Raw genomic sequence first — 21,126 nt, forward strand, 5'->3', positions numbered from 1 at the left:
AAGGGACCTTTAAAGGTCATCTAGTCCAACTCCCTTGCAATGAACACGGATACCTACAGCTTGATCAGGTTGCTCAGAGCCCCATCCAGCCTGACCTTCAATGTCTCCAAGGACAGAGCATCCACCGCCTCTCTGGGCAACCTGTTCCAGTGCCTCACCACTCTTACTGTAAAATTTTTTTTCCTTATCTCCAATCTAAATCTCCTCTCTTTTAGTTTGAAACCATTTCTCCTTGTCCTGTCACAACAGATCCTGCTAAAGAGTCTGTCCTCTTCCTTCTTAGAGTTCCTCTTTAGATACTAAAAGGCCACTAAGGTCTCCCTGGAGCCTTCTCTTCTCAAGGCTAGTACTGATGACAGGGGTTGCCACGACCCAGATGCACTTGGATTTATTGAACCTCATGAGGTTCACCTAGGCCCGGTGCTTAAGCCTGCCTCAGTCTCTCTGGATGGCATCCCATCCCTCAGGTATGTCGACCACACCACACAGCTTGGTGTCATTTGCAAACTTACTGAGGGTTCACTCGATCCCACTGTCTATGACATGATGTTGTTGCACCATATGACATCATGCAAGAACTATAAAACTGTGGAGAGTTGGCTGGCTAGCAGAGGCCACCTAGGGACTGGCTGGGCACTGGTCATTAGGTGGTGAGCAAATGCACTGTGCATCACTTGTTTTGTAAATACGATTACTGTTACTTCTTCTCCCCCTTCCTTTTCTGTCTTTGTAAAAAGTTTTTATCTCAAGCCACAAGTTCTGCTCTGTACTTTTTTTTCCCTCCTCCCTCCCACCTTTCCTCCATGATGCTCTACTCCATCCCACAGGGAGTGAGCAGAGAGTTGTCTGGTGATTAGCTGCCTTCTGGGTTGAACCACAATGTAAGGCATATATAAAACTACAGTCAGACTAATGTATGTGCACAAGATGTTATGCACGTGATCCAGTCCTGAGTGCTTTAAAAAATAAAGCACTATTTTCTCCAAATCTGAGGTAAGAAGAAATGGCTGGAACCACTAAGAGACTTGAACACTTTCATTGCCTTTGCAGCTGTGTTAGAATAGTTCCACATAAGTACAGGAGTTTAGTCAGGCCTTCACAGGAAAGAAAGGTTAGTTTATTGCTTACCCTTTTACAGAATATTAGGCTACCACAAAAAGATAAGGCCACTGAGAACCTAGAATACCCTCACTTATCTGTGGCAATGATCATCCTCACACACACATCTCTCAGAGATGTCAGTGTCAGAGTATCTGGTTTTCAAGAGAGCTCAGCATACTCTGAAGTTGCAGACTTGTGACCTCAATTCCTAATAACGCCTCTCCCTAACATGAAACTAAACTGTTGTTCTTTCAGATTACATTCCTCATTCTATTATAACTGCCTGTGCAGCACTGAAACATTAAACAATATTTTAAAACTTGAAGTTACCTAGGTGTACAGATTAAAATGTTAAAACAATTTTAAAAATACTTACTTTTTGAAGATCAGAAATTACTTTGTAGAAATTTCCATTGCAGAGAATCACTTCCTTTTCCTAAAAATAAACAAGACTTAATTGTACAAGCGAATATTTAGTTAATAAAACACAGTGAACTCCTTCAAGACCTTCCCTTTCCACTAGAAATAATTTCTTGTTATGGACCAGAGCACATACATTATTGGACATGAGGACAACAGCCACTTAACAAACAAAGCAGCAGACACAGGAATTGGAATGAAGTGGGGAAAAGTGCTCAAAAATTAAGTTAAATCCACATTTTGATAAGAATTCTATGCTTTAGAAGAGATTTTGAAAGAAAGAAGTGCTTTGTTTTGAAAGTAACATTAAACTAAACATATAAGATCTTTCAGATGAATCTATTGAGAACTCCTGTATATTATAACAGAAGCTCTTTTTTTTTCTCCACTCTTTCATTGAGCTTCATGTTTATTCCTTTAAAGTAAAACAAACTGAAGCCTAGAACTGAGAACATCCACTAGGCATATAGTCAGGATTAAAGCTGATCTGATACCCTTTAAATTTTATGAAGCAAAGAAGAGTGAAATAAAGACAAAAATGTATGCATGCGTATGTGCATGCATACACACACACCCCCAACAACATCAGAAACAGACTTCTGGGAGTCAAGAATCTCAGCCAATATAGTCCAATGCATGCTGAAGGTCTAGCACTTGCCTCAAAAACTTGGTGCATAAAATGCTCCAAGTATCATATTAGAGACACTGAAAGCCACAGTAATCATAATTACAGCAATGAGAGTAGTTAAAGAAAGAAGTTTCCTGATGTTGAAGTCTCCTGACATTGCCAAAAAAAAATCTATTGCAACAGACAATTGCCAGGTATTTTGTTCTTATTAAATATTAACGTTACACTTTTCTAAGGAAAGAGTGCATGATGCTGTTTTTTCTGTTTCTTTAATGCCCCAAGCTCTCCTTTTTTGCTAGTGCACTTTCAGACTGGCTTAAGTAGCTCCTAATTATACAGGATGCCTCCACCATCTCACAACTACACAAAAAAGTGACCTTTTATTTCTAGGGTCAACTGAAGTCAGCTTAGTGCTAATATAAACTCATTATTCAAAACATGTTACTGTTGGGAAAACAAATTATAAAAATATTTTCAGGCGTACAAACTATGAGTCCTCAATGGGAGATGCATGTTGGATATTTTTCTTCTGCAGTCTGCGGCCAAATTTGAGCTTGATTACATCAGCATAAAACCTAGCACAGCTCCACTGAAATCAATAGCATCATACCACACCTAATGCACACAGCAGAAACAGAAGCTGTTTCTCAACCGTTTTTAATCATTTACAGCTTTTAGGGCAGAATTACAAGAGGGCTCTGAAATTTCTTATGTTTCATGTGAATAGATGAATACAATCTCAAAGCTAAATGATAAAAATCAACTTCTCTTTGGTTATGCAAATATAAAAGATCCTTTCTTTTCACCAGTTAAGTATTTCTTCGAAGTCTTGTTTGTGTTCAAAACTTCCAATGGCCTTTTAGTAAGTCTCCAAATTCTTTGACAGAAACACTTCAGTCTTGGTTGCACAGGAAGATACTCTGAACTAAGGATTGCTTTGCGTAACTTAACTGCTAACAGGGAAACAATCCTGCAGCCTCAAGTTTATCTTTCGTTCCACAACAGGTTGTAAAGCCAAAATAGAAAAGACAGACCTAGTATTTCTAACATTTTCATTTCTTTTTTGTCCCAAGAAAAATAAACAGTGACACTAAAGAAGAGGTAAGCAAGCTGGTCTTAAATACCTGGATACATCCTTTTTGCAGAGAATGATTGATTCTATGTTCCTAACTTCCTGAATACTTCACCAGACAGATATCACAAACACCAATGCAGTTGTTGAGGCTTATAACACAGATTATAATAATCCACCTTTTTCTTCGGACTTCACAGGTCAGGCTTAAATCAGATTTTGGCCCTGGAGTCTACAGACTCTAGGGGACTCAGATTGCTGCTAAGGATCCATGAAGAGCTGCTCAGAAAATTAAGAGCAACAACATAGTATTTTCCATTCTGAAATATAACTAAATGGCCCAACCTGACCAACTCAATAATTGCATCCAGCACAAATTATAAACAGAATCTCTCTCAAAAACTAGCAACCCAATTATTTGTATTTTGATACTGTTGCCTCTCCTCCTTCCTTCTTAACTAAAGGTGTGCTTATATATATATTTTGTCTTTATCAGTGGATCCAGGTCTTACAGCAAAATGGTAACATTTTTGATAACTTTGGTCTCTTCACTACAGGAAAAGAAACCGGCAACTCAGCTGTCACTGTGAATGTACAGATACATTTTTCGGTGAATCAGAATTGCTAAGACTAAAAAACCTTATACAGTCACAGGAAAACAGTTTCTCCTAGCAGGAAAAAAAAATCCAACTTCCTTGAGGAAAAAAGGAGCCAAGCAACTCCAGCAGTAGTGGTATATGCCGAATTCAATAAATGGATTAGTATTCAAAATAAGCTTCCAGCGTGAATCAAGAGCAGCTCCAAGTTTATATGAAACTTGCTACTCTCACAAGTCCATCTGTGTATGTGAAATATGAGATGAAATTGAACGACTGAAAGCAAACCAACTTGTTTTCAAAGTTGTTTAGAAAACATGATTATTACACTTAATAGTTTTGTACAGCACAGGTGACGTAGTCTGGGTAAGTGAGCTTTGTCTTGCTCCTGTGCAAGTCCGATGACATCAGCTCTTCCTCGTGTGGTTGTACTTTTTTATAAATAGCTGTAAAATCTACACTACAGCATTCACCAAAAAATTCTATCCCTAACTTAGTGCCAAGCAACCCAAAAATCATTGTCAAGATCTCTCTGAAAGCCTGTTAATGCTAGATCTCAGCCACTGGGATCATGCCTTTTCACTTATGCATCACGAACACCAAATACTGTTTTAAGTTCTCCTACTGAAGTGCCACGAACACCAAGACAGACAAAGCTTTTATCCAGCTCTGAGATTAGTAAGATCAGGTAAGATTTGTTTGTTAACTAGTCTTCTGAACCATTCTCTCAGCTTAAATATTAAGTATGGCTTTGCAAAACTGCCACGCAGTGGGGAGAAATGAGCACAATTCAGATTTTTCCTTGTGGATTACTAGAGAATTAAGTTTGCAAAATCCCCAGCTAAATCGTGATGATGCATCATCACGACGGACAACTTTCCTTGAGACTCTGCTTATCAACAGCTCCCATACCTCTACTTTTTTGCTGTTACAGAAGAAAACAATGTTGTCAGCAGTGATTTAAGGTTTCTTTCTCTACCATCGCTACCTGAAAAGATCAAGGAGAATGACGTGACAGTAACACGCTGCTGGAAACCTTCTGCAGTTTCCCACCTAAGAACACTCAGCTAGGGATTGAAGAGAACTTGCTTGAATTACCCGTTGGGAGACTAAAACTTTACAACTCCAATAAGGACCTCTAGCCTGACTCTAATTAAAAGCAGTATAATATTACCCAATTTAGAAAAGACCATTAAAATCTTAATTTAACCACGACAATTCTAGTCCATGAATATATCCTACTCTAAAATAGTCGTTACCTACAAAACCCTCACTCATTTTGTGCCAAAAAAGAAACATCAACCATAGTTTATCTCCTGGTTAATTACTTTTAAACACATTTATTTATTTTAAATTTCACAGGCCTACACTCCCTATGCAACAATATGGACGTGTAATTCCTAAAGAGGTTTGGTTTTCTTTTGCAATTTTTTTTAGGATCTGCAAATAAAAATTAAAAAAAAAAAGCAGAGAGTGCCAGCTGGTACACACTTGTGGGCATGAAACCATACCAAAGTAATGTTATGTCAGCCCCTTGCCTCCTAGCAGCAAACAAGCTAGGAGCAAGCTCCTAGCAAGGCTGTGCGTTGCCAGGTCCTGTCTACAATGGGGCAAACTGTTCTAGCAAATGCTATTGTACTGAGTTGTTCATTCCCGCCTGAAGCCTTTAAGAAACCTCAGCTCCTTCCTGGAGTGGAGCCTTGCCAGGGACATCAGTCTGTTGCTGGCGACACACTCTACACACAATTTGGTGGCTTCCTGCTCAAAGCATTACATAATTCGAGCCTCTGGCACATCTTTCTGGAACATTTCACATACTAATCCACAAAATCAGTAGCCTTCTCAATCACCAGATAACTCCATACCTTTTCTTCATTGGTATTGGCCTGAATAGCACTGACTGTAGGGCATGAAGCTGTCTATTCCCATGTAAATGAAAACTGGACATTATGATTCACTGACACAGACAAAAAGAACAGCTAAACAAAGATTCATTTGTTAATAACTTTGAACACAAAGAAAAAATAATTTCATCCATTTCTGCCACAGGAATACCACAACAGAAAATCAAATATGGAACAATTAAGGACAGTTGCATTTAGCTTCACTGAATTAAGTCAGAAACTTATTAAGCAAAGCAGACAACCTGCTGCTAGTGTTTCATGTGATACACAGTAAATACTAGTCCTACATCTGTCTCCAGCCATGCAGTCATGAGTTAAGAGAGTTCTCAACTCAGCAGCTGGGTACATATAGTTGAAAAATAGGAGGGCTGCTCCAGCAGTAATGTTTCCTATTTTATTATGGTGGCCTATGACGTCAAAGGCAGATGCTGGTGGTATGGCAGTAGAGGTTGCACCTCCCCACCAATATTCTGTTACATTTTGTTGCAGTCTGGCAGATGGCAGCCGAGGGGCAGTCTGACCAAACAGCATCTGAAATGGCAGTGCGTACGAAGCAAAGGTGTGTCACTGAATTCCTCCAAGCAGAAAAAGTGGCACCCACTGACACTCAGCAATGCTTGCTGAATGTTTATGGAGATCGGTCAGTAGATGTGAGCACAGTGAGGCACTGTGTGGTGCGTTTCAGCAGGGGCGACAGCCGTTGCAAATTTTTATGAGCGTTGCTTGCAGGCTGTTGTTTGCCACTGGTGAAAATGCATAGCTAATGGTGGTCACTACATTGAAAAAGTGTTCTGTAGTTGAGAATTTGCTCTATCGAATAGCATTATTGTGCTGTTTATACCTGTTGTAGTTTCCATGGAAATAAATAGGAGGCATTACTTTCGGAGAGAGCTATGTATAACTACTTGGTTTTGATGAGCAAGATTCAGCAAACTGTATTCCTGAAACAGGCAGATCGTCTTCACAGGAAACTCCAAAAAACTGGAGGACAGAAATCATACCTTATGAAAAGCATATTAATAAGTTAGGAAAATTATTTGTATGAAAGATTCTTTTTGCAGACATTTTCATACAGTGACTGAGTTACATTTATCTGATAAAACAACATCATCAAAACCAAGCAAAAAACAGCAGTGTTTGTGCAATATAAAATAGATACCACAAACTCCTATCAGTATGCAAATGTAATAAGCCTAAGAAACGACCTGCGATTTGAGTCTCAGAATTTCAGGGTATCCTGACGTTCCTGCATGTAGCTTTACCTATGCCTTTGAAGGATATTTTGTTCTTCTCAAAAATGCAAACGCTATTTTTACAGTCACCTACAGTAATTCTCTGGAACCAAAATTATCCTGCTGCAGTTCTGAGAGGTTTTTGATCTGTGAAATCACTCACTGCAGAAGAAAGCAGTAACAACCCAAAACTTCACTTACGGCACTGCAAAGAATCCAGCTCAATTAGATGCAAATGTCTTTATTCTCCACTGGCCAATGAAGTTGATTATTTTCACAAAAATAGTGTATTCTAACTAAGAGCATTCAACTAAGATTTCTCACCATATCTAAAGAAAACATAAATGAAGGGGTAATCCCAAGCTCCAACTTGCAACCTGGGCAGCTGATGCAGGCACTGCAAAACTAGCAGTAGGTGAGAAGAAAGCAAGAGGACAGATGCTCCTTTCAGGCCAGCAAGCCACCAGCTTTTTAAATCACTAAGATCACCTCAGCATGAGCGCAGAAATCCTAATGAAGCTCATTCATTCTTTTTGGGATGTGTCCCTGCATTCCAGAAACTGAAAGTTCATTTCTTCTTATTCATGTTTCAAAATGTGAACCAGCAGCTCCAACATAGCATATTTTGATTTTTTGTTTTTATTATCACAATCCTTGATAACATTAAGAGAAAAAGATTAAGCAGTAGTACTTCTCCCCTTGAATATTTACTGAAATAACTATGTATCAGTTATAATACTAGATAAATTGCATAGTGCAAAGCAACACTGAGTGGGCATGCCATTTTATCCAAACCTTTTTGTTCCATAACACATTGGCAAGTACATAGCTGACCATATCAGGATAAGATCCTCCAGTAAAGTTTAATCATAGCAAACTCTTTCAAGTGTACCAAAAAGATGTTCTCAGCTTTTAAATAAAGTCTCTTTTTTGGCAGTCATTAACTCACATTTCTCCCCCCTCGCTTTTAAACTACTTCAGAGAACATTATTTATTACTAAAGCCACCTGTACCTCTGGAAAATGCTCCCTTCCGTACCTTTCTTCCTTCCTACTGGGCTACACAGTGAAGAGACAGCAGTATATTTAAGACAATTTTTATGCTAACAGATGTTGCGCCACAATAAAATTGCTTCGCTACAAGTTCAATAAGAAGGTGGTGGGAAGAAATTTACGTAACCAGGCATCAGCAACAAAAGCAACAGAGGGTGGTAAATTACAGAACAGACGTTTAGTTTCTTCAAAATATATCTTTCCTTTCTCAGTTTGCTTTCCAATTTGTTTTAATTCCATAGGAGAATCTGACTGGCAGTCACTTCATAATGCACTGCAAGGCCTGAGTGCCAGGAGCTTTTCTTGTCTTAACAAAACATACCAAGCTGAAATTAAATTACAGCTGGCTTAAACTCGCTTATTTTACTGCTACCCACCTAAAGCACGTATCCAGTTCAAAGTAAACATGTTTAGTCATTGAATAATATGAAGTATAAAATAAAAAATTTCACTGTAATAAACTGAGAGATGCATTTCAAAACAACGTTGATTACCATCTCCAAATCCGGCTGCAACCAGCTAGCTAAAAGCAGCATGATTGTGATGGAAATAGCATGATATTTCAAGGCAAGAAAGTAAACAGTTTTACCAGATACTAGCACAGGAGCTGAAACCCACCCAAGAAAGCCATTTACATTATCAGTTTGCATTGTTCTGCTGTTGTGTTTTGACTTCCCTGGGGGCAAAATCTGATATGGCTGGTCAGATTTCCTATCCACTAATATGTGCCAAGCAGAAAACTGGGAGACATCTGTTTAATTTTGTTTGTCCAGCAAGCTGATCAAAGTATTACACACCTGCAAGAGAGGTTTACAGAGCCTCACTGTACAAATACCCAGGGCCCTGTGCTGCAGGCTTTATTCAAACCAGTCTCTGATGATGGAAGCTAGCACCAATTTGTGTTAGGTTGCCTGAAATAAAAACTTACACTCAAAAACAAACCAGTAACTTAGTTTTCAGTCAAGTAGGACTACAATTACAACACGCAGCTCTCATTTTTAGTCTAATCTTTAACAGTTTAATCAGAATTGGTGAACGCTTATGTTCTGTTACCTCTATCCTAGAAGAAGCATTCAGCTCAAAGCTCCTCCTATATCAATGTTTTAAGTTCATTCAGGGAAACAGCATTTTCGACATGTAAATATAAAGCCTAAGAAGAGTTTCCAGAACTACCATTAGATCTCTGAACAACATTAGATCTCTTTGCACAACTGCAAAGCGACAAAAAAATTTAAGTATAGCTCAAACATCTTTCTAAATGTACATTTTATATATTTGATAACAATTTCTACCTCGTCTCTTCCATTGTTTTCCTCATCCAACTATGCTGTTGGATTTTGCTTTTGTTGCCTTTTACAGAACTAGAAAGAGAGAGAAAACAGAAACAAAACAACACGGATAAATGATTTTGAAACTGACAGGGATGTTCTCTGGCAGACCTGATGCGTGCAACTGCTTCAGCACGCTGTTTGAAAAACAAAACAAAGCCATGTATATGGTTTTGACTTGAGACTGTCTCTTTAAGTAAGCTTTGCTGATTCAGACTATGGCTGTACGGTTGCCAAGAGGGGCGGGGGGGGGGGGTGAGGGAGCTCCTGAGTTATGCTCTGACTTACTAGGTTTACACAGGGAATCCTCATACCTAGAAATAACACAAAGAAGCACATCTACATTTTCTCCTGTAAGACTGGTGTCATGAAGGTTACAAGGAAACAGACTGCTTGATAAATTTCCTATACCAGACTATTCTTCTAAAATTGAAAAGAATGGAACCTTGCTACTGCTGGGCTATAAATCAGAACTGGATCTGTTCCATAACAGAAGTATTAAAGACAATGGCCTCTAATATTGTATGACATGTCAGACTAAGCAGTCTGAGCAATGCCTTACTTCATATATTAAGCTGTGCTCCTGGGAGTTTGTTCTGGTATAGTATGTACATGCCCCTGATTTACTACATTCTGATTTGCAAGCCAAGGTCAAGAAGTAATTTACCAGAATCCCTACTGGTAACACACAAGAAGCTGCAAGATTCTGTAAGCCCTCTTTATCACACTGAAAAAAAAAAAGCACTCAACAATTGGAGTATAAAAGATATCAAATTGTCCTGCTCATTCTGAAAGCCGCTTTATACTTTTAGATGCTTCAGCACGTTGAACCAAACAACACAGATGTCATTTCTCACAACTTACATAAAACAGCACCGTGCATACATTGCAATTAATAACAGTGTGCTGCAGAGTATTACCTCATCTGAAGTATTGACAAATGGTCACCAATCAGGTCCAAAGAGAAAAAATGAACTGCAATAAATGCCATAAAATAAATAATGCAAGCATAGTCCCTGCCCCAGAAACCATGCAATTTAGGGCATGAATAAAGAATTCTTAAGGGATCATACCAAACCTACCTAATATTCCTGAATTCTAAGTTTTACATTGTGACTGTACATCAGTTCATACTTTAAGGACTTTAACTGGAAGTATATATGCACTTTATTCTCAGGTGCTCTGTAGAAGATTGTTGTGTATCTGATTATGAACTTTCTTGTCAGGCACTGCCACAACAGAAGAGAGAGGCATTGGACAGTTATCATAATCAGACCAGAGGTGGCCATGTGTGTAGAAGGCTGGGGGTCATACTGTAAGTAACCCAAATTCTGGCCTGGACTAGAGAAACCTAATTTTAAAAATTCTTACTGCAGTCAGATCTGCTAAGGTCCAAGAGATATGGGAAGAAAATGTGGGGCAATACTTCATAATTACCAAACAGCAAAGAGATTGCCTTCAAGAGGGGCCCCATCCTTCCCCTGCCAAAGAAGTTCAGATATTGAAGTAACCTTCAGTCTAGTTCCAGTCAGTAATATGTGTCTTGAGCCAACTTAATTCCTTCAGAAGGAATAATTTGAGCCTCCTTGGATGTATACCCAATAGGAAATTGTCAAATTCAGTTCTGAAAGCAAATGTAGAACTTCAGCTGCAAAACAGACAAAGAGATGTAGTCATATCCCAAGCTCTGAAGAGCTGGGCTTGTGCAGTTGCAGCATGCCATACTCAGTTCATTTTTACTTCTCGTAGACGGCATGCCTCCCTCTGATTCTTGAAGGAAAACCCAACTGAGGTGCCAGGAGAGCTCTACAGGTGGAAGGAGGTGTTGTCCTCTAAGACAGATGCAGGAATATTATCACCATTTTTTGATTATTATATGTACTGTGGTGCTTTTCAAATTTTGGCTCTCTCTTTTGTCAGATCTAATGTCAAGATAGAAAAAAATAGCCATCAGAAAAGCAGCTACTAATTTACATGTTAGATAGAATAGCCTTTTCATTTTTTTTCCTCACTCTCCATGTTCTGCTTTATTTCTGAGTGTTATTAAGCTACTGACAACTTTTTAGAGGCGCTGAGTAGAGTAGTACTAAGTAACAACAGTAATAACACTACCCATACAGCATTTCAAAGTACTCAGGAGACAAGTATCACCCAAGCTTCTCCAATACCTTGCAAGGCAACAAAGTCTTTCTAAACATGAGAAACTGTAAGGAGAAAACATAAGTGATTTGCTCTAACTTTAGCCAGGCCAAAACACAGCCCTGATGGCAAAGCAATGCTAGCTGCACTGAGCTAGACATGGTCTACAGAGCCACTTATTTCATCAAGCCCAAAAAAGAATGAAGTCAATTAACACTAAAATTTATATACCCTGCTTCTCACGAGCTCTTTGAAGGACATAAACCCACCAATCCCTATCTCATGGGCTTTGCCCAGAATTAGCTGCACTGTGAGCAGAACAAATCACATCTCCAGAAACGTACTCCTCATACAGTAATTTTATCCATTATTTTCTCTTTTAACAGTGGGAAATAGACCACTAAGCAAACACAAATAGTTACAGCCTATCGATCTTGCAAATGCAGAAACTTATAACAGTCTTCTGAAAGGCACCTTAGATGAGGTGTAAAGTGAATTCGAGTTCAATATAAGGATCAAATTGACTTAGGCTACACGGTTGGAACAGCCACACTTTGGCAATAGACATTGCTGAACATGAAGAACAACTTTTGTTAAGATTTTGTTTCAGTCATTAAGAAACACACTGATTAGCAGTTGATCTACAGACCACCTGGGTAAATGAAACATGTCCCAAAGCCTTTAAACAATGTACTTTAATGTTTAGATCTTGAGAAGAGATGATAGTTTGGAGATGTGGAAGTAAAAAAGGATCTGGCTACTTTCAGGCATCTTTAAACAAGAATTCTTATGTGTAATTTAAAATTAAATGAGAAGTATTATCATCAACTTTTGCAAAAAGGAAAAAGACAGCTAGGAATTTACATGTATTTCATGCATAGACAAACACCTACTTTTTACTGAGTATAGTTGGTTTCTTCTCTATTGGGGGATTCCACATTATGGCTTATGAAATTAAGTACTATTACCAAGAAAGCCACTATCATTTAAATTACCAATCAATTTTAAGGGAAAAAAAAATGTTACACAACAAATACCACAGAGTCTACAATTTAATACCTTCTAGATATATAGTTTCACAACTCAAAAAAAAAAAAGGAAACCAAACAAAAATGAAACCTGACATCTTGCCCTGAAAATTACTACCTCTAACATTTTGGAAAAAACATTTTCTACAGTTTTTTCAGATGAACTAGGCAAGTGAACACTTTAACGATCCACACTGTGGTTAAAATGTCTAATTACTTGTGGAAGATTTTACAGTGCATAACTTCAAATGCTGCTAAAAGGCAGGAATTATTCGTTTAAACATCACTCTTTATTAAGAGAAAAGGAAAGCAAAAAAAAAAAAAAGAGACCATCCCAAAACTAAGACCGCAAAAATCTCACATAATTTTACATGACTGAAAAATCTCCTATATTTTGTTCTGTTAAGATTGTTAAGATCCAAACCTATTCCATTTTAAAAAGGAAAGAATGTAAGTTACATGAAAACAGTAAATATTCTCAAACTAAATTACAGTAGTATGGAGGAAACTTCTCAGAACTATACAACGCAGCAATGTAATTCTCTCTGCCATTTCTACCCTTGAATTTCAAGAGCTGTTTTCCATTTTTCAAGAGTCTTAAAGTATCTTAAAGTAATCTCCGCATTGCTCAGCATCTGAATCATGGAAATATACTCACCAAATTTATCATTTGATGATTCAAAATTACCTAAGAACTACCTGTATTTCTTTAGACATAATTTCAGATCAACTTAATAGATGTTTTTAACAGAGCAAGCAAGCATCTGAGAGCTGGAATTATATCTTGTTTTCACAATATTCATTCTCAGTTGTTCTACTGTGGGGAGGGGAGAAGCGAGCAATTGTCTCATCAAGGATGAAATAGAAGTGAAAGCAGTGAAGATTACAGAGCAATGTTTAAGCAACCATAACTAAATCAAAGATATACAAACCAGGTATGTACTTCTTGATGGATTGATTCTGTGGAATTAGCTTTGAAAAACTGAAGTGCTACAATAATTGTATAAAAAAATGTCCTCAGTAGCTAAACTCACAGTTTTTTGTTGTTGTTGTTGTTGTTTTAGATTAGCTTACTTCACATCAACTCACAGCTATTCATGTAAGTAATGCTTTCATCTCAAATGTTTTTTAAAATACAAGAAAAGTTTACAAAATAAATATAATGTTTCTATAACAAAGAATTACTACAAACAAACTTCTGATTTCCACACATTTGGGCCTGCATTTACAGATAGCTTTTAGCTCGTTATAAGAAAGTTGCTAGAAACGAAGGAACAAGGATCTAGGCAAAACTTGGAAAGCACTATTTACCTAGATTTTTCAAAATAAAAAACAAACAGAGTAAGTGATGCATCAACACAATCAAAACACAATACTTTTGTGAAACTAGAATTTAGTGAAAAGAACAGCACTAAAAAATGATGAGATGCAAGCTGATTGTGTTTTTCTGCACAATCTGGACTAACTTATAAAGGTTGAAGTAATGAGCTATGATTCCCCTATCAACCACAATTTGCACAGCAGACTTCATTAATACAAATTCTTCTAAGCGAACTTGAACAGACTAGCAAAAATGAAGATTTATGCCTTCCATACCAATTGAATAAAAACCATGTAATAGGAACAGCAACACTCAACTTCTCCACAGTAGAGTTCATACAGCTGAAGACAGAGACAAAAACAAAAAGCAGAAGACTGATAATGCTGTTTCTTTTTCCAATCCAAGCACCAATTCATCTTTACTATCAGTTCACTGAAGACAATGAAATCATTATTAGCTGCCTTTCTTTTTCAAAATAAATGCAACCAACAGTTAAATATGCAAAAGAGACATTTGGGGTACTCCAACTGCTCTGCACACAATCCAGGCATCCATTCACAAAATCAGCAGCTACCAAGGTCATCAACATTACATCAACGTTTTAATTGGATATGCCTCAGAGAGATAGGTACCATATGCTTCTTCCAAGGTATGAGTCTTCGTTAATTTAACAAGGGATGAGATGGCAATGACTCCCATGAGAACAGTGCAAATACTTCTTCCATTACCTGACACAAAGGCTAATTTGGCTCTAAGACATTTCCTTGTATAAAGACACACACGAAATGGCACACAGTTACAAACTACTTTTAAATGACGTCAGGTTAACCTTATGCTCTCATTAGGACATCTCAAAGGAGAGCATTTTATCAGCCCACGTTGGCCAGGTTCAGCATATTTGCAGTTTCCAGTACTTTCAATCTGTGCAGAAGGTGTGGCAGGCAGGAAGAAAAAAAAAAAAGCACAGGGCCAAATGTACATAATGTTTTAGGATACAGTCATGTAGATAAGAAACTGCTTGAGGTTAGCAGTGTTAGACTAAAGATATAAGAATGCAAAGAAAAAGCAAACTTTGCAAGTAATAAGCTGTCTGTTTTGCCCTGAAATAAGGCAAAGCTTTTCCTTCAGAAGTTACTACTGCTCCCTACCACCTACTATACCCATGTGTCAACAAAGAGCTTGTGCATTTCACAGCTGAAAAATTGCACTAGCAAAAAGAACAGCTGGACTCTAACAGATATTGCTAGATATGAAGGATTTGGAAGCAATCGCTGTATAGGTTGAACGGAGGCAGAAAGATTACAAAAACGAAAGATTCTCCACAGTGTAAAGACATTGCAAAGAGCTAGCTCTCAAAATTCTAGAGCAAGCAGAAGAGCCTTTTGAACAACAGTTGTAGCAGAGCAACCCTAACGAAGAATATGGTACCACATCTCTACAGGACAATGAGCAGGATCTGGATCTCATTCCCATTCAGACTGCCCTGTTTGAGCCCTCAGTTATTCTCCTATGTCGCATCCCTCCCCTTTCAGAGGCACACAGACCTTCTGCTTCAGCAATCAAGGCAGATAACCACATCATGTGAGGGATAGCACACAGGCTGAGGGGAATTTCCAAGAGCTCCCCTGCACCTGCAGCATACACAGATGCAGGAGATTTCCAGTGTGAAAATTACAAGCTGAGCGATGATGCTGAAGCAGTCACATTAGCTGCAACTAACAGGTCTTATGCCAGACTGCAGCACCTCATTTGCAAGCCGCTCTGATATACCTGCAATCACATTCCATCTTCCCTTGTTATTTAGTATATGACAATTACTCTAGCAAAATATGCTCAGGAAAAGTGGTATGCAAATAACAAACTGTACAAGCAGAAAGAAGTAATTGCTCAGTCTATTATTTGCTGATGTCAGACATGCAGTACAGTTCTCTGCATCCAGCAGAGAGCCCAGTTAATCTGCACCAGTCCTCAAGAGTTACTGGAGGAAAATTAAGAAAAGAAAAAACATTAAATCATCAGACTCCCCCGTGTGCCTCACAGACAAGATTTAGGGACACAGTCCATTTCACACTAGTGACACATTTCACACAGTCCATTTCATCACTAGACTGTGCCAAACAACCTCTCCCTCAAGGTAATTTTGCTTCACTATCATCTCTGCAAACAAACCTACCACAAATTGATCCCCTTTCTTCAGAAAGGCTTTTTCTTTCCTGATCAGGATCATTCATAGGGAAGATTATACCAATTCTACTTGGTTCAATAAATCAAATCAGTCCAGACACAGTAACCATTCCATGGCTCTATGTCGTATTTCCCATTAAGTCATCCATCTATTTTCACTAACTCTTCTGAAAGGAATTCTGGATTAATTAAAGTAACACGTCCTAATCATGTCTGTGTAAAGAAGAAAACAACTTGCATGAAAGTATCAATACTGAAATTTGGTTTAAAAAATATATGTATCTTCTACTCTATTTTATATACTTCAAAACAAATAGGCTTTTATTATAGGTACTGACTCCGTTTTCTTTGTCTCCTTTCAGCAGCTGCAACAGCAGCACAGATGTTTAAAGGCAGCAACAGATACGAGCATCTTGGATCCAGAATATAGCCTCAGCTAAGGGGAAACTAGTGAAGATCTGTACGTGCAGTGAGTTTAGCACGTGCAGCAACATGAATAATGAACATCACCATCGCTCAGGTAGGAAAACCAAAACATGAACATTAGACATGTGGTAATTTCAAGCATGGGACAGAAGAGGGAGGAGAAAAAAGGAACAGAAAACCTTCTACAGTTTAGAACAAAGCGTAAAAGACCAAGGAGGAGAAGCCACCACTTTGTCATGAGAAGCTCTTTTATCCAGCCTATCTTTTTAAACTACAGCCTACTTCTCACTGACGTTCCCTATTATTTCCCACAATATGTTGTTCACAGGATCATGGAAACTCTGGATCACTGGAATCAAGAGATGCTTCTTATTAACCTTTTAAGAACTTACTCTATTTGTCTCCTTTATTAGTCACTAATCTCCTGACTGATCACTTCCAATTTGCAAGAGCATGCATGCTCAAGTTCAAATAGGTTTCCTTTTCTAACAGTATCTACCTACAACTTCAAGAATAGTGTGTGCTTTAATACCTTTCTCATATCGGTTTCCTTCTTAATCAAATACACTCAAATATTGCTGAAGTTGAATGTAAATTTTCTATCCAGTGGCATATTGCTAGACAAACTGCGGGTAGAAAACCATTTTATACAACTCTGACAGGTGAATTACATACATACTTTTTTTCTCTTCATATTTTCATATCATATCACATAAAGAAATACAAGCACCAAAGGTCTAGATTACAGCATTTCAAAGAATTAAGAGATCTATCAATGTAACATCTGAAAAGGAACAGCACATTTAATCTGAACAGTCACTCATGAACCAAGTACCTACACCTTTACATATCTTCTCATCCCCTTCTGAAGTTATCAACTGCAAGGTTAGTTCACAGAGAAAGTTACAACTTTCTTTCAGCCCCCAAGTCAACTGCTTAGAGTCAGCTTCTTCAGAAACAAGAGGGCAGAGGTGTGTGATTGTGCAGCTATTTCATCATTATCGATTTCAAGACCTCCACAGATTACATGGTAGACCACATTCCAAACAGACTGCCTCACCTCAGCTGCCTAGAGTTCCAAATTGTTGTTACTCATTAAGAAATAAGCTCTTGTCTTGAGAAAAGAACAAGCCCTTTATTCTCCAAGGGCAGAATTTCATTGTTGTTATGGTAAGATAACAGCTTCCATTACAAAATGAAAATCAAGGCCAAAACTTTATATATGTGGCAGCTGCCAATCACATTCTTAATTCATGTTTCCATCATTTCTTACTGTAACAGGCAGAAGAAAAAGAAGAGATGCCATGCCAAACTGTCCAGTTGTGGAGTAGAACTTCTACCAGAAAGCACACAGCAATTGCAGAAAGTCAGATAAATCAGATTTAGTCAGATTTCTCTACTTATTGAATGAGTTGGTCTCTACAGGAGGATAAATGAGACCTCTCCATCCCCATACCTATGGGTTTTGTGATCTCTGCTGTTCTACAGCCAGCTCATTGCCATTTTTAGGATGGAATCAAGACTGAGCTGAACACCAGTAGCTAGGAATGGAAAAGAGTGGAAAGCAACGGAGAGGTCAAAGTAATGGCCTAACTGGCAACAGAAACTTAAGCCATTAAAGAGTCAAGTGGATTTACTAGCTGGAAACCACATCTTTCCCCCTTAATGAGCAGTTAGATTACATTACAGCAGCCTAGCCTTTCACTGACACCTGCACTTCTCTGAGGGAATAGGTTCCCTCTCACAGAAAAGACTGACTCATGTTTCTTAGAACTACAAAGGTGAAACAAAGCAGTAAAAACATTGGTAAATACCATTCATGAAAACCTAGAAACAAGGCAAACAGGCCAGTATGACTTCACAACAATCTGGCTAAAGACTGAGCTCTTTAGCAGAAAGGAAGAGAGAACTTTGTTTCACTCTTCTCCAGAAGTCGAGAGGCTTTTGCTGTTGCCTGAGTGCAGCCTTAATGAGTTCTTCGTTGAGCGGATGATACCTAGGTATTGCACCATCCTATTAACAGAAGTAACAGCCTAATGGAAAAAGGCTCATATAGACAAACTGACAAAAGAAACCACAGCGCCTCACCACCTTACATAAGCTGATGTAGGTCTTCAGAAGTAGGGAATGTAAGGACCAGTTTTACTCCAAGATCCCATCAGGGACAAGATCAACAAGTCACTACCCAGAAGGCTGCTGAATAAGAATCTCCGAAGACATAATAGTGCTGCACTATTTCTTTGCCTCATATAAGTTACTAAGGAGCACCATGTCCTCAAAACTACAGAGTTTGGGCATTATTGCTGTGAGAACAGCTGTGAAATGGCTGTCCTGATACTCCTCCTAAAGTTGTAGCTCTGTTCTAAGCACTACAAGCATATCCTTCTCATACATGGAAGTTACTATTAGGCATAGTAAGTTCAAAATTAATTAAAAAATGGATGGGAAACTGTTGTCTTACAGTTCCACAAGTCACTTTATCCATAGTTAGGAAATTTCCAGAACCCACTAAGATGGGTAAGAGACAGTGAAACAGACTTTTATAGCTTACTATTCACAGGGTGAGAACATAAGCAAAGCAGGTTAACGTCAAAGCACAGAACGTCTTGTATTTGTACCGTGCACATCCCATACATTTAAACTCATTACAGATCAGTTCTTTGTTAATACAAGTCCAGCGTCACACAGCAAAGTCAAGCCTACACTTTTTTTTTTTTGCAACAGCAAGGGGACTACAGAGCCTGCTCTCAAAGTCTGAATGAATAACATTTATCTGAGCCTTTGATGTATGCACATAAGTCATAAGTCATCTTGATGTGATAAATGCTACACAAGCATCTCTCAGAAATCCTAAACAGTACAATTAAAAAAAAAAAACCCTGAAAACACCACCACAAAACTTTTCAAAAGTTCATAATCTGCATCACAAATATCTCCATGTGCAACCTCTGATGACATCCAAGAGCATTCCCAAAACTGAATGTATAAAACATCTTGCAAAATTAGTAAATGAAATCAAGCTATCAAATTTGCAATATTTGAAGTGGCACAATGCAACTCGTTATTAGAGAATGGAAATGAGCCCAGACTTAGCCACACTAAAATAACGCTTATGCAACCTTCCACGATTCCCTCACCAACAACCAACCAGAGATTTTCACTTGCAAAGTAATTTACAGTACTTTTCTAAATCTAATAGGATAGATGATTAAAACTACAGAGGAAGGCTTTTCCAAAAAGGAATGAGGTATCAATTTTCATAACTAGCCACTCTTAGGTAAAATGCCTGGATTAAGTTATTTTTCTCATTTTTAACATTTTGATAAGCATTTCTGTCCCTTTCTCTCTTTCTACTAGAAGAGGGATTAATTCAATTTTAAGGAAAATCTGAAAACAGCGTTGTCAGACTCGATTCTTCTGCAAATGACAAACAGGAAGGAATAGCAATTGAGCTGTTATAACTACTGAGGGAAAGTAAACCACTAAACAATGCAAAGCAACCACTAAAAGTGACAAGGTAAAAAAAAAAAGGATTTATTTTGTGTTTCTTTTTCAAGAAGCATGAAAATTACACCCCTAGAAATTTTCAACGCGGTGCGTGTAAACTGGTGAAAATAAAGTCATTGATTCCTATAAAGCTGTAGCAAATATTTGAAAGACTCACAACATAGCCCCAAGTTCATTATCATAGCCAGATATTACTGGAACAAATGGCCAAAGTCTGGAGTAGAAGCCAGTAGCATATACCAAGCCGAAACAACTCACCATTATTTTAGAAAAATGGGAAAGCTGAACACAACCATTGATTTTGGGTGGCATATAACAATGAGGTATTTCTTGTTTCAGTAAGGGAAATTCATATGAAATCTCTTTCTTCACCCCTTCTGGTATCTACCTCTTCCCTCTCAAGGTTCTTTATTCTCTGCACAGTAAGAAAAGCAGAGCGTACGTTATGCATAAATTCATGACAGAGAACACTGTTTTAGAACAAAGCTCCTTTGCGTGGGTGCACGTCTATAAAAAAAAGGCATTGTTACTCTATTGAGTATGTATCCATATCCAGCAATCAAATCAGATCTCAAAACTTTATTTTGACAGCTACGTGCAGTTATATTTTCACCAGGGGTTTGACTTTCACATTAATACCTAGGTTTTAGTGATATCATCACAAGATGAATCAAAACTGACATCTGAAGCAAGCATAGTATTAATAATAGCTAGGGAAGAGAATTCTCATCCTTGAAATCTGTAATTTATTTTAATTACTTTACAAAGTTAGCAATTGCAGAGAGAAATAAATCCATTCCCAACTCATATTAAGAAACTGTCCCTGTATAATACAGAATTGCTCAGCTCTACATAATAATAATTATTTCGTGGTACACAGCAATATTAGATATCTTTTCTCCAGAGGAAGACTGCAAATACTGTTGACATTACACTTTCAAAAGTTAGAGAAAATAACCTGTAGCAACACTACCAGCTTGCTCAAACTGCTCAAGTAAATGACAGAATACAGTCACGAACACAAACGTGTTACGAAAGAATCCGCTCCATCCTTTCGCAGAATCAGAAACGCGACGTTTTCTCTGCACTACACATTAACTCGGTTTATTAATCAGAAGATTCCACAGCGCAACATCAAGTCTGATATCACAAACAACCTTTATGCATTACAAGAATGTTTTGCACTGT

The 21,126-nt window shown here is 38.0% G+C and overlaps 1 protein-coding gene across 5 annotated transcripts in view; it reads right to left on the reverse strand.

The window, feature by feature from the left end:
* Window positions 1-21,126, reverse strand: part of PLCB4 (phospholipase C beta 4) — a 241,450-nt gene that overhangs the window by 183,922 nt on the left and 36,402 nt on the right. For all 5 annotated transcript variants that reach the window (XR_002436444.1, XR_002436445.1, XM_021390074.1 and 2 more), the window contains exon 2: window positions 1,478-1,537. The gene's annotated coding sequence lies outside the window, so the exon portion shown is untranslated. The remainder of the gene's footprint in view (window positions 1-1,477; window positions 1,538-21,126) is intronic.

Source organism: Numida meleagris, chromosome 3 (genome assembly GCF_002078875.1).
Source record: "Numida meleagris isolate 19003 breed g44 Domestic line chromosome 3, NumMel1.0, whole genome shotgun sequence".
In the NCBI taxonomy this organism is placed as follows: domain Eukaryota; kingdom Metazoa; phylum Chordata; class Aves; order Galliformes; family Numididae; genus Numida; species Numida meleagris.